Source organism: Pan troglodytes, chromosome 15 (genome assembly GCF_028858775.2).
Source record: "Pan troglodytes isolate AG18354 chromosome 15, NHGRI_mPanTro3-v2.0_pri, whole genome shotgun sequence".
Taxonomy (NCBI): Eukaryota; Metazoa; Chordata; class Mammalia; order Primates; family Hominidae; genus Pan; species Pan troglodytes.
In genome coordinates, this window is record NC_072413.2 from 71,730,926 (window position 1) to 71,745,033 (window position 14,108).

The 14,108-nt window shown below is 49.2% G+C and overlaps 1 protein-coding gene across 4 annotated transcripts in view; it reads right to left on the minus strand.

Moving 5' to 3' along the window:
• Positions 1 to 14,108, minus strand: part of MIDEAS (mitotic deacetylase associated SANT domain protein) — a 73,351-nt gene that overhangs the window by 57,128 nt on the left and 2,115 nt on the right. The window lies entirely within an intron of this gene.

Sequence of the window (14,108 nt, forward strand, 5' to 3'; positions counted from 1 at the left end):
AAGCACACCCTCCCTGCTGCCAGTTGGAACTGCAGAAGAAAGACTCAGCTTCCTCCTGCTGTGGCAGGGGCCTGCAGTAAGAGGCAGCCCAGAGGTGAGTGGGCGGGTGGCTCAAAGCCTCACGTGCTCACTGGGCTGGTTCCATGAAAACGCAGGTGTGAAAATCGTCTGGGGCCCTGAGCCAGCTGGGGGCTGGAGGGAGAGTCCACGCTGTGAACCCGAGTTACTTAGCCAGTCTATGAAGTCAGGCCCATCTGAATCCTCCAGCCCCTGCATGCAGTGCCGGTAGCTGATAAAGACAGAGCTGTTTGGTCTTCCTGGTAGTAACAGATGGGAGTCCCTCCCCCTGGCCTCCTTCCCACCCAAATCCAAAGTCTTTGAAGTTAAGGCCTTGTCTTATAAATAAAAAAAAGATGCTATATAAATTATTAAAGCAATTTCAAACACACACACATGCTCTACCCATAACCTCTTTGCCCAAATCCAGTTATTGGCATTATGTCAATTTTTACTATGGGCAGTGTAATCAGTTTTTATGCACTTATGCAATTCTGTGTTTTACTTTTTTCATCTAAATTCATCAACATTTTCCCAAGAAACAACATTATCTTCATATTAAGATAACAGTGACACAATAGTCACTGACTCTAGGTATCATGAATTATACAGCCACATGAAACACTGAGGCTGTTTACAGTTTTGGTTTTGTTTTTTTTTCTTTTCTATTTTAAGCAATGTTGCTATAAATATCTTTGGTGTGCAGGAAGGTATGAGATTAAAAAATAATAAATAGACATCTTTGTACTTAGAGCTCTTTTCCTTTTTAGAATTAATAAATTCTTTATTCTTAAATTCTCAAGAGCAATACTAATAGATCAAAGGAAATTAACATTTTCTTACAGCTTCAAGTTCTAGTGTGTGTGTGTGTGTGTGTGTGTGTGTGTGTGTGTGTATTTTGTTGTTGTTGTTGTTGTTTTCGAGACAGAGTCTCGCTCTGTCACCCAGGCTGGAGTGCAGTGGTGCCATCTCGGCTCACTGCAACCTCCACCTCCCAGTTCAAGTGATTCTCCTGCCTCAGCCTCCCGAGTAGCTGGGGTTACAGGCGCGCACCACCACACCTAGCTAATTTTGTAATTTTAGTAGAGATGGGGTTTCTCCATGTTGGCCAGGCTGGTCTCAAACTCCTGACCTCAGATGATCCGCCCACCTCGGCCTCCCAAAGTGCTGGGATTACAGATGTAAGCCACCACGCCTGGCTTCTCATACATTTTTAATGTATATTTGTTCTTTGTGAGTTACCCGGATTATCTATTTTCCAAAGTAGTTTTCCTAGCAACACCTGTCAATCCTACCAATCAGGGTCTACTCTTATAATGCACTTTTCCCAGCTCCTCAGCGTCCCTGCTATTCGGAATACGTACCCTATGACTGGTGGATGTTGGAGGTAATACAATTGATTTTCCAGGGAGGGATGACGAAGGAGGACAGAGAGGTATGGGTAGGAAGGTAGAGGCTGGGATGAGTAAGGAGGGGAGAGCAGGCCTTGTGGAGTCAGAAACAAAGACAGATCCCACATTCTGTCCTTTCCAAAATGAGCCCACCCCTCCCTGGACATCAACCCACTCCCTCCACCACTCAGGTTTCTCCAAGCTGATCTTCCAGGGGCCCAGAACAAACACACACATTCATGGGTTCCTAAAAAGGATTCTGGAAATACCATGTGCTTCTAGGTTCTAGAAACATACTCTGCAAACAATATAAGCCCTGTGCTCACCAGTGGTCCCACAGGCCCATGTGCATGCAGGCTCAGCCCTAAGGGTGGCTCAACTTCAAGAAAGAAAAGTCTTTAAAGAAAGACAGAGGCCAGGCGCAATGGCTCACGCCTGTAATCTCAGCACTTTGGGAGGCTGAGGCGGGTGGATCACTTGAGGTCACGAGTTCGAGACCAGCCTGGCCAATATGGTAAAACCCTGTCTCTACTGAAATACAAAAATGAGCTGGGCATGGTGGTGGGCGCCTGTAGTCCCAGCTACTTAGGAGGCTGAAGCAGGACAATCACTTGAACCTGGGAGGCAGAGGCTGCAGTGAGCTGATATCACACCACTGCACTCCAGCCTGGGTGACAGGGTGAGACTGAATCTCAAAAAAAAAAAAAAAAAAAAAGAAAAGAAAAGAAAAGCAAGTCCAACTAATCAGCCATGGCGAGAAAGCTACTCCTCCACAGGTCTCTCTGAGTGGCACGCAGACCTGGGATAATGACAGGAAGCCTCTGAGTGACAACCCTGGGTCCCACTATGAGGCACCATAAAGACACCGCCTGCCAGGCTCCATTCACAGGAATTTTCGAACAGGAAAGGTCCCCCTGTAGTCTAATCCCCTCATTTCATAGACAAACGGAGACTGCAATCCCTGCTTTGGGGGTCCCACTGCACCCTGCAATTACTGTCAGGAGGATGCATTCTTCCTCGCAGGAACAGGAAGTGCCACAGCCTGTCCTGACTGCCTCATGACCAGGTGGGACAGGACTTTCATTTTAAAGAGCCCCAGTCTCTGCTACCATGGTCTGCAGACTTGCTTTCCCCAGCTCTGTCTCTGTGTGAAGCCAACAGACAGTGCTGAGCATGAGAAACGAAAGGATCCTCTAAGGGCAGCTGGTATTAATATTTATCCTTCTTCAAGGAGGGCCAGTAGGAAGAGATGCTTCTGCCACCTCTAAACCAGCTCCTCACCACAGACATCTCAGTGTCCCCTCAAAGGCTTCCTCAGGGTGAGTGGGGCCCCGATACAGGTTTTATACCCCCAAATCCCCTTCCTACTCTCACCAGGGTCTTGCTGACAGGCCCAAGCAAATAGCAGAGACACCAAGGTGGCAGCCCCACCAGCAGGCGCTAAGGGAGGCTGGGGATGTCATGCAGACAGCCAGCTCACCAAGCACACAGTCCACCAGACATAGGCCAGGTCCTGGGCCTGCCCGATGCTCCCTCACAGCCCCTCAGGTGGCCCTTCTCGTTCCTGTCACAGGGCACCTACTGTGTGCCAGCCACAGATCCAAGATGGTGGGGAGCCAGGCATTCCTGCAACTGACCCCAGCGTCCTGCAGGGGGGAAGTTCAATTGCAGAAATGCCATGGTGGCAACTCAGGAAGGCAGCATGGAGCAGGTGACTCCTGGCTGGCCCTGTGGGCATCTGCCAGGAGGAAAAGGCCAGAGAGGGCATTCCAGGTGGAAGAGACAACAATAAGCAAAGGCCAAGAGCATATAACAAGGCGAGAGAAGTGCGTCCAGGAGCAGCGAGAGGCCGGCTGGAACAAAAAGGGCCATGCTAGGGAAGGGGTAGTGGTAAGAAAAAGGCCAGAAAGGTGGGCCAGGGCTCAAACAAGAGTACATGTGCCATTCTGAGGAGTGTGGAGCTCCTTCTGCAGAACTTGGGCGTTCTCAAAGATTAAGAGGGGGTGATATGACCAAAGCTGTGTTTTAGTAAAATAATTCAGGTTCTTCAAGACTTCTTTTCCACTTTAATGCTGCTTTTAGCACAATTTCATTTCATCTGGACAAAAGTAGGCAAGTTCAGTGTAAACTAGGCCAGAACCAACACTGGCCAGGAACTAGGAAGGCCCCTGCTCCCTCCCTCGGGGAGCCAACCTGGCCATGCATCGCTTACCAAGCCTCAGGATCAGGAATCGCTTCCAGTCCAGAGCCCAGCTCATGACACTCCCAGCTTCCTGGGGGCAGCAGCTTCCCGCTTTCCCAGGGAAGTCTTGGAACACTGGCATAAAACAGCCAGTAAGTTCAAAACTGCATTTTTCTTTTTAAAGAAAATTAATTCCTTTGTCTAAGATTAATGGAACTGAATGACCAAGATTCCAGTCAAGGTGCCCTTGCTTCAAAGAGTTATACCCAGAAGATCTGAGGGCAAGACGGGAGCTGGAGCTCACCTTATCTGACACCTCTTGTTTTTTCTGGATGAGGAAACTGGGCAGGATGTGACAGGTGATGCTGACAGCCCCAGGCAAACAAAGCTGTAGCTCCTTTAGCGCTCTCAGAAAGGAGATAGGGTAGAACATCTCAACCAGGGTGACATCTTTAGAACTGGAGAGATCACCTGGGCAGCTTAGACACCAGGCGCCTCAACTGTTCCACAAACCAAGCCTGAAACCAGAACTCCAACTTCTAGTCTGAAAAGCAAAGTGGCACCTCGCAAACACCCTGTGGCCCCGAGAGTCTCACCCAACCTTGGGGAAGAAGCAGAATTCAAGCTGTAACTGCCTGTTGGAGAGAGCCAACCCTCGGCCTCTGTCCTCGAAAGGCAGCACCGAAGTTTTCCAAGTGGAATCAAATGTGCAGGGAGGATCCAGATGCCGGGATGATCTCCCTTTTCCACTGGAATAGTCAGATTCCAGAGGAGAATTCCAATTACTAATGAAACACTCAGATCTTCTGGGCATATAACATTCCTAAAGCTCAGCGGGAGGCTAAGGATTCAGAAAGATGTCCAAACAGATTAAGCTCAAGATGTGGATGTTGGCCAGGTATGGTGGCTTATGCCTGTCATCCCAACATTTTGGGAGGCCAGGGTGGGAGGCTGGCTTAAGCCCGGGAATTCAAGACCAGCCTGGGCAACATGGCAAAACCCCATCTCTGTTTAAATTACAAAAAAAAAAAAAAAAAAAGATGTGGATGTTTTCAGTGGCCCAAGGGGGATGCCCTGTCTCCTCTTCCCACATCCAGAACGGCCCCATCATCCCAGTTTGAAGGCTAGAATGGGCTCCAAGCTCTATGAGAGACACCTGTCCACCTGGCATATGCACCCCTCCCCTGGTTTCAGGCACCTGTGGTTGTGAGTCCTGAGAGGAGGCAGAGTTCCACTCTGCTGGGGAGGCTGCAGCCTCCAGAGCCTTGCTCTTCAGAACCGTAACATCAGCCTCAGGCTCACGCCTGTAATCCCTGCACTTTGGGAGGCCGAGGCGGGTGGATCACGAGGTCAGGAGTTCAAGACCAGCCTGGCCAAGACGGTGACACCCCATCTCTACTAAAAACACAAAAATTAGCCTGGCGTGGTGGCGGGTGCCTGTAGTCCCAGCTACTCGGGAGGCTGAGGCAGAGAATACCTTGAACCTGGGAGGCGGAGGTTGCAGTGAGCCGAGATTGCGCCACTGCACTCCAGCCTGGGCAACAGAGCAAGACTGTCTCAAATAAATAAATAAATAAATAAATAAATAAATAAATAAATAAAAGTTCAGAACCATAACAGCAAGAACATGACCTAAGCAGGGCCAACGACATGCTCAGCCTAGCCTTTGCCTCTGGAGCGAGTGGCACAAAAAAGTGAGGAGAGTTCAGTACCCATTCTGGAAGGGGTGGCAGCATCCAGGTCTGCTGGCAGCAGTGATGCCAGGTCAGCAGCTTCGTCACCATGGCTTTGGTTCCAGCCACCCAACTTTCCACAAGTCCTGATCAATTTCTGAGCCTCATTCTCCAACCTTCTCGGACATTCAGTGAGCCACCAGATAGCCTTCCAATACATTTCTTTTCTCCTCAATTTAGCTACAGTTAGCTTCTGCTATGGGCCGACCTAAGACCTGAGCTATGCCAGCATCTCCTTCTACCTGCACACGGGCTCCTCTGGCCCACGGCCCGACCCTGCCTGCCCCTTTCTGCACCCCTCTCAGCCGTGCTCCACTGCCCCACCACTTGCAGTCCCCAGAGCAAATGGTGTCATGTTGTGCCTCCAGGCCTTGTCTGAGCTGCTCCCTGTACCTAGAATGCCCTGACTCCTTTTGCCACCTGGTGGATGCCTACTCGTTTCTCAGCACTCAGCTCAAACAGCTTCTCCAGGACGCCTCTCATTCGTTAATTCCACAGCACTCACCAGGCACAAGTACTGTGCAAGGCACTGGGGTTTTCCTAAACCTTTCCTGACATGCCTCTCTCTCCTGGCCATGGTAGAAATGGCCAGTCCTCTCCTCTGAGCGCAGGAGCCCCCTGAACACCTTGACATTGATACCTGCAGCACTTAACTGCTCTTGACTTTTGTAGATGTTTGTCTCCCTCACAGACCATGAGCACCTTAAAGTGGGGACCTGAAGCTTCTTTATCTTTGTATCCCCAGTACCAAGCACAGAGCCAAGTACACAGTAAGGGCTCAATAAATGCATGAGTGAGTGAAAGAATGAAGAACCTGACAGAACGCACCTTATAAACCATGATAGGGGCTGGGCGTGGTGGCTCACACCTGTAATCCCAGCACTTTGGGAGGCCGAGGCAGGTGGATCACCTGAGGTCAGGAGTTCAAGAGCAGCCTGGCCAACATAGTGCAACCCCGTTTCTACTAAAAATACAAAAATTAGGTGGGCGCGGCAGCACACACCTGTAATCCCAGCTACTCTGGAGGCTGAGGCAGGAGAACAGGAGAATCACTTGAACCTGGGAGGCGGAGGTTGCAGTGAGCTGAGATTGCGCCACTGCACTCCAGCCTGGGCGACAGAGCGAGACTCTGTCTCAAAAAAAAAAAAAAAAAAACGTGATGGGGAAGGTCACGACTGTTGTGGTTACAGCTACTTTTCTTTTCCTCCATAACTGGAGAAGTCAGATCCTAAATGCCACGTGTCAGCACAGCCTCCTTGGAGAGATGGTAGAAGAAATCTTGTTGAGCCTTTCCACCACCTCTAGTGCAAGTGGAAGAGGGGGTCACAGAGTGGCTATTGGCTTCTAAGTTGTTCCAGAGCATGTGCTATGGGGAGGCCACAGAGGAAGCAGACACATCTTGCTGGTCGATTCCTTGCAAGCTTCTTATAGTGGCCTGCAATGGGGAGGCTGAGGAGGGGACATGGAGGGCTAGGCCCTTAGTGTAAAGTGTCTGCTGCACATGGGCACTGCCCTCTCCCAGCCCCACACCAGGGCTGGGTCAACCCAAGCACAAGTTTTTCATCTGCAATCCTGGATGATATAACTGCAGTTTAAAACCTACTCCATGGATCTCCTCTCCATCGCACTCTGCCCATTTAGTCTAAGAGCCTTTCATGCTTAATCTCATATGATGATTTCCTAACTTACAGCACCCATGACCTTCTCATGAGACACAGGACAATGGAATCTGTTCACATGTTCATTTAACTTATGCAAATTCAAATGGTCAAGCTTAGCAGAAGACAGAAGACAAAGGAAGACAGGAGGAAGGAGGAAGTTAGGGAGGTAGGAGGAAAAGGAAAACAAACAAACAAAAAAACAAAATAGAACAAGAAGAAATAGCCGGGCATGGTTGGCGCATGCCTGTAATCCCAGCTCTTTGGGAGGCTGAGGCAGGTGGAGTACTTGAGGTTAGGAGTTCGAGACCAGCCTGGCCAACATGGTGAAACCCTGTGTCTACTAAAAATAAATAAATAAAAAAATTAGCTGGGTGTGGTGGCGGGTGCCTGTAGTCCCAGCTACTCAGGAGGGTGAGGCAGGAGAATCACTTGAACCCGGGAGACGGAGGTTGCAGTGAGCCTAGATTGCACCACTGCACTCCGGCCTGGACGACAGAGCATGATTCCATCTCAAAAAAAAAAAAAAAGTGGCCGGGCGCGGTGGCTCACGCCTGTAATTCCAGCACTTTGGGAGGCCGAGGCGGGCGGATCACGAGGTCAGGAGATCGAGACCATCCTGGCTAACACGGTGAAACCCCGTCTCTACTAAAAATACAAAAAATTAGCCGGGCGAGGTGGCGGGCGCCTGTAGTCCCAGCTACTCGGGAGGCTGAGGCAGGAGAATGGCGTGAACCCGGGAGGCGGAGCTTGCAGTGAGCCGAGATCGCGCCACTGCACTCCAGCCTGGGGGACAGAGCGAGACTCCGTCTCAAAAAAAAAAAAAAAAAAAAAAAAAGTGCAACTTCTTCCAGAACTAAAGGAGCAGGCTAAGGTGAATTGACGCATCAAGAGCCAGTGTGTCTGTTGCCTACCTGGTGCCCTCCTAATATATAATCAAGGTTAATCTTGATTACATTCTTTTATTTTTTTTTAATTTTTTTATTATTTTTTTTTGAGACGGAGTCTTGCTCTGTTGCCCAGGCTGGAGTGCAGTGGCACCATCTCAGCTCACTGCAAGCTCCGCCTCCCGGGTTCACACCATTCTCCTGCCTCAGCCTCCCGAGTAGCTGGGACTACAGGTGCCTGCCACCACGCCCAGCTAATTTTTTTGTATTTTTTAGTAGAGACGGGGTTTCACCGTGTTAGCCAGGATGGTCTCGATCTCCTGACCTCATGATCCACCAGCCTCGGCCTCCCAAAGTGCTGCGATTACAGGCGTGAGCCACCGCGCCTGGCCGATTATATTTTTATATTTCATATTACACACTGACTTTAGAATCTGAACCTCAGAAAACGCCACTCCATCAAATTATACTCTCCCAGTGACAGATCCACTCTCAGTTCTTCCCCCATCCCACCCTCTTCCACTTGCTCTAGAGGTGGTGGAAAGGGTCAGGATTTCTTCCACCATCTCTCTATGGAAGCTGTGCTGACCACAAGCATTTAGGATCTGACTTCCCCAGTTATGGAGAAAAAGAAAAGTGGCCATAGCCGTAACAGTAGTGACCTTCCCCGGCATGGTTTATAAGGGACTTTTCCTCGGGTTCTTCATTCTTTCACTCACTCATGCATGGGTATGACCTATCTCAGGAGCTAGGCTTGAAGCCTCCTGGGGGTAAGGAGCATGTGGCACTCTGCTTTCCACACTCACATGGTTGACAGCACTGCAGCTGTTCCACAAATGGCCGGTGAGGACAGTTGGCCCTGCATTAACTGGCTGTTCAAAGAGTGCCATGCCTGTGTTCCTGGGCCTTCTCCTGCCTGTGTCTTGGGAACTGGGAGCATTCCTCTGTCTTCTTGGTGTTGTTTAACCCATGTTCTGCACTTAGAAAACAGTAAGTAATCTTGTTGGCCAACTGAGCCTGGGTAGGAAATTTTGGGGGCTTTGATAGCAATTAAGATCCACTAAGACTACAATGAGATAATACAATGGTAAAAGCTATTAAATACGCATCCCACTCTTTTCTTAAAGACCTCTTCTTCACCCCCAGTTTTTTTTGTTTTGTTTTTTGTTGTTGTTGTTGTTGAAGTTTCACCTTTTTAAATCTTTGAGTACTGCCTTAGGGAAACTGAGAAGATGGAGTCTTTGGTTTACAAATAGACCTGCTGAAACTGACGATTATGATGACTAATTATCAATGCAGGATGGCCAGTGGAAATGGAGCATGGGGTTTGTGCCTGACTCTTCCATTCAACAGCTGTGGGAACTTGGAGAAGGAACTTATCCTCTCTAAGCCTCAGTTAAAATGAGAGTTAGCACAGGTTTCCTTCCAAGCTTTAAATCCTTAACTATGGGATTATCGGAGATGCTGTTACTACAGTTACTATAAAACTGGGGCTGGATGATAACAGTCCGTAAGATCCTATCCAATTCTAAAAGTTGATTATTTTGTAAAATAGCACATCTGAAAAAATGTTGATTTATTAAACTCAGTTTATACATAACTTTTCAGAAATATGTAAATCCCAGTTTCACCCTTTTATGTTTATTAAGAACTTTCAATTAAAACTGACTTCAGGTCAGCCGCGGTGGCTCATGCCTGTAATCCCAGCACTTTGGGAGGTGGAGGAGGGCAGATCACCTGAAGTTGGGAGTTCGAGACCAGCCTGACCAACATGGAGAAACCCTGTCTCTACTAAAAATACAAAATTAGCCAGGTGTGGTGGCGCATGCCTGTAATCCCAGCTACTCGGGAGGCCGAGGTAGGAGAATCACTTGAACCCGGCAGGCAGAGATTATGGTGAGCCAAGATCGTGCCATTGCACTCCAGCCTGGGCAACAAGAGCGAAACTCTGTCTCAAAAAAAAAAAAAAAAAAAAAAACTGACTTCAGGCCAGACACGGTGGCGCACGCCTGTAATCTCAACACTTTTTGAGGTTAGGGAGGCCAAGGCGGGTGGATCACCTGAAGTCAAGGGTTCAAGACCAGCCTGGCCAACATGGGGAAACCTTGTCTTTACTAAAAACACAAAAATTAGACGGGCGTGGTGGCAGACATCCATAATCCCAGCTACTCAGGAAGCTGAGGCAGGAGAATCGCTTGAACCTGGGGTGTGGAGGTTGCAGTGAGCCAAGATCACACCACTTCACTCCAGCCTGGGTGGAGTAAAAAACAGGAATCTACCAGATTCTATTTTTAAATAAAACAAAACATTAAAAGAATCTAGCTTATACGTGCATTTTATAGTATGTGAATTATTTTTCAAAAAAGAAAGAATCTGGCTTATGAGGCAAGGTTGTGATTAACAGCATGAGGACTGGCTAAAGGCAACACAGTCCTCCTGGCCAAGTCCAGTGCTAGGGTTCAGCCAGGATCTCCCCAAAACTCAGTTTTATAGTTTAGCCTGGTTTTGTAAGTTCAACACCTATTTGGGCAAAACAAGCATGCGGCCAACCAGGAAGCCTAACTTTGCCCTCCTCACAGTCTATATATATATATAGATATATGAAGAGAGAGAGAGAATCTCTGTCACCCAAGCTGGAGTGCAGTGGCATGCAATCCTCCTACCTCAGCCTCCCAAGTAACTGGGACTACAGGCACGCGCCACCGTGCCTGACTAATTTTTTGCATTTTGTTACAGAGAAGGGGTCTTGCCACATTGCCTAGGCTGGTCTTGAACTTCTAGGCTCAAGTGATCCTTCCGCCTCAGCCTCCCAAAGTGCTGGGATTATTGGCATAAGCCACCGCACCTGGCTGTCTTCACAAGTCTTGCCGGCAAGTTGGTCCTACCTCCTTCTATCAGATTGGTTCCTCAGAAGGTCAGGCCAACCCAAGTAACAAACCATCTCACCTCAGAGCCAGAGCAGAGGTGTAGGGCATCACAGGGCAGGCTGACTGGGACAAAAGGAGCCAGGGCCAAAGCTGGGAAGATACTGACAGTCAGGAAAGAGATGCTGGAAATGGAGCAAAACAATGAGGTGCAAAGCCAGGAGGAGCCTGAGGGCGGCTAACAGGCAGAGGAGGCAGGCTTGGCTTAATGCTCAGAATTGAGACCAGGAACCACGGCCTTTGGTGCTTGGCTTGGGTGTCCAAGTGGACGAAACCTGATGGCCACTGCTCTTTGTATCAGCATCACAAAACATTTATTGAGACTTGCTATGAGTGGGGCACCAGACCTGGGGATACAAAGATATATAAAACAGGGCTTCCAGTTTAGTTGAAGAATTGTAGTACTCACTCACCCAAAGGCTCATTTAATTTGCTGAACAGGGGATATGATCAAAGTCACGGCCCAAAAGAGAAAGTGAAAATTCTTAGACCAGGACTCAAGGTTTTCCTCAGCACAGGGCCCAGGGTGATGTTGCTGGAGTCCCGGGGGAGGCCCACAGGGTGGGACAGGGAGAAATTCTCAAGGAGGAGGACACAAACAGGACTGGAAGGGGAGCAGGACTGAGCCAAGCGGATGAGAGGACAGAGGCATTCCAGTCCTCTGGGGAAGCATGGGAGGTAGGAATTCTTGCCACCAGTGGTTTGGACAAACACACAGAGTGGGTCACCGGGTCAGAGCCGAGGGTTAGGACGGGAGAGGAGCAAAGGTCAGACCCCTGTGGAGAAGGGCCCTAACTGCCAGCCTAGAAGTTTGATCCTTACCATGCAGACAGTGGGGAGCCATTGAAGGTTGCTGAGCAGGAAGGTGACCCTTGCAAAGAGGCATTTTAAGTGAGATTACAGAGCAGGCCTTTATCCGAAGCTTATTCAAAGCCCTGTGTGTATTTCAAGTGGCACTTGAGACAGAAAGTCGTAAAGCGTTTGCCCTGTGTCATGCAGACGAGAAAAAAGAAGGTTTAAGGGGCTCACAAAGAGATGCTTCAGTGAGAACAAGAAATGAAGAGGGGCACATTTTAAAGAAGGAAACAAATCTGCAGGACAGAACTGCCAGCCGTGGTGTCTGGAAAACTGTAGCGTGTTCTTAAGCGACTGGAATGCCCTCTTTAGCTGGGGGTGTTCGGCCTCCTTTTTTGGAGGTGGGTTGTGATGTCAAAACACTGGGTTGTGGTATAGGAAGTGGGGCAGCTAGGAAGGGGCAGATGAATGGAAATAGCAATACTGGGCCTGGGCAGCCTCCCTTTGAAGACCACCCTCTCCAGGAGACTCCTGCATTGGCTTCTCTCAGTGGCACCTCGGGGTTTCTGCCAGAGTTGCTGGGTTCCCTAATTACCTCCAATATTTTTTCCTCTTAGAACAATAAAACTGGTTTTAAAATCTCTTGTCAAGTTTTGAATCAGAGCTTTTTCACTGTTGTTCCTAATTGTGCATGGCGAGGCAGCAGCCAGGGCTGCTCAGGAGCCGCGAACTAGGCAGCAACTTCAAGTTAAAACCACCATTTAGGTAAGGTGAAGGAGGAAGTCAGGGTTATGATTCTGTCTCTGTGTAACAACTTCGGGGCAAGCTCCCTGAATGCAGAGGCAAAGCTGAGCAAGCCAGGGAAAGGGCCTGAGTTATGCACAAAAATCTGCCACTGGGAACTGAAGGTGCGGGGCCTGCATGTGGCTCCGCAGCTCCCTGGAGCCTGGCTTCCTTCTTTCTCTGGCCTTTACAAGAGGCCCCTCCCCTCCACTCTCCCAGCTACATTCTGGAGGGCTTTTGGGGCACTTTTAGTCTCTGTAAATTCTACACGAACACAAAGCACTGCAAACTCAAAGCTTTGGGGTCAGAAGGGAACGATCCCCTCTCCTGCCCCTCAAGACTACAGCCAGGCACCAGCAGGCCTTCATTATGGCAGTCCTGGTCAGGTGATCCAGCTAACCAGGACCTTCACAGTCAAGATCAGTAAAAACCAAATGTCTCTAGAAAAGAGGGTTGTGCAACCTGTGGTGACTCCTACCATAGTGCTGCTTTTGCTCAAACCTCATTCCCCTGTGGCAACTGTAACCATACATGCCAGACTTTCCAGAACTGTCCTGATTTTACATGTTTGTCCTCGAGTTTCTGGAAGCACACAGGTACCTGCCAGGGACTGTGCCCTAATCTTTTGGTTCGACAAACGGTCACTGTGCCCGTGACACACACCTGGCACAAGGCTGCAAAACAGCATTTTTCCTCCAGGTGAAGCTCAGATACTTGGCTGGAAAGGCCAGGCATTGGAGAAACTCCAGTGCACTGGAATCATCAGTACCTGCCACTCTGAGCAGAGAGGCTGCCCATGCCCAGCATAAGGTGGTACCACCTAGCCACACAGCAATGTAGCTGGGCTGAGTGCTCCCCATAAGCGTCTTCTGCCTAGGACAGGGAGTTATCAGGTTGAGATTTAGAATGTGAAAACGATGGCCCTGCACAAATCCAATACACGCCTTTTTTACTGTGTTTTAAATCTCTCTATACAATTATACCCCTGTAAGGCCCTCAACAAGACACTGTTTGCCTTCTTTCCATACTTGCAGGCTTGGCTCCCTTCCTGCAAGGCAGCATGGCAAATGGGAGGATCCCTGCTCTGGTCTGTGCCACAGTCCCTGCTAAGAAAGTGGGCCTAGGGTTCCTCTGGAGAAGGAGGAGTCACTCCTCTGCCCCTCCCAGACCCAGACCACCAGCACAGACAAAAGTGCTACCACTTGCACGTTTCCTCTTTGCCCAGCACAATAAAGGAATTAGGACCCACCACCTACTAAGTTTCTGCAGCTGACACTTCCAGGCTTAAAGTCTAGCACGCCAGCTCAGTCACACATGGTCTGACGAGTCCTCTTTGCAACTCAGCCCCAACCCAGCCACCCGTGCAATTTTGCTAATTCAAACAGCTTTCCCGTTTAGAGAGGTTGATAGCCATCTCCCATCTCCTTTTCCTACTGACGTCATCCCACATTTTCTCCGGAGACAAATAAGGGTACAGTTCCTGGGATAGTTTTCAGGCTGCCTAAGATAGGAGTGTAGTGGCCTCCCGAGTCCACCCCACATCTCAGGCTTTGGACAAGTCGTCAAAAGTGAGAGGGAGGTAATGAAATAAATCACCTAGCTAGGGTTAAAGGGCAAAAAGAATTTGGAGACTGCAGCTCAGACCCAGATCTATCCTGGGCATTTGCAATGCAAAGCTGCGTTTTGTTCGCCACCACC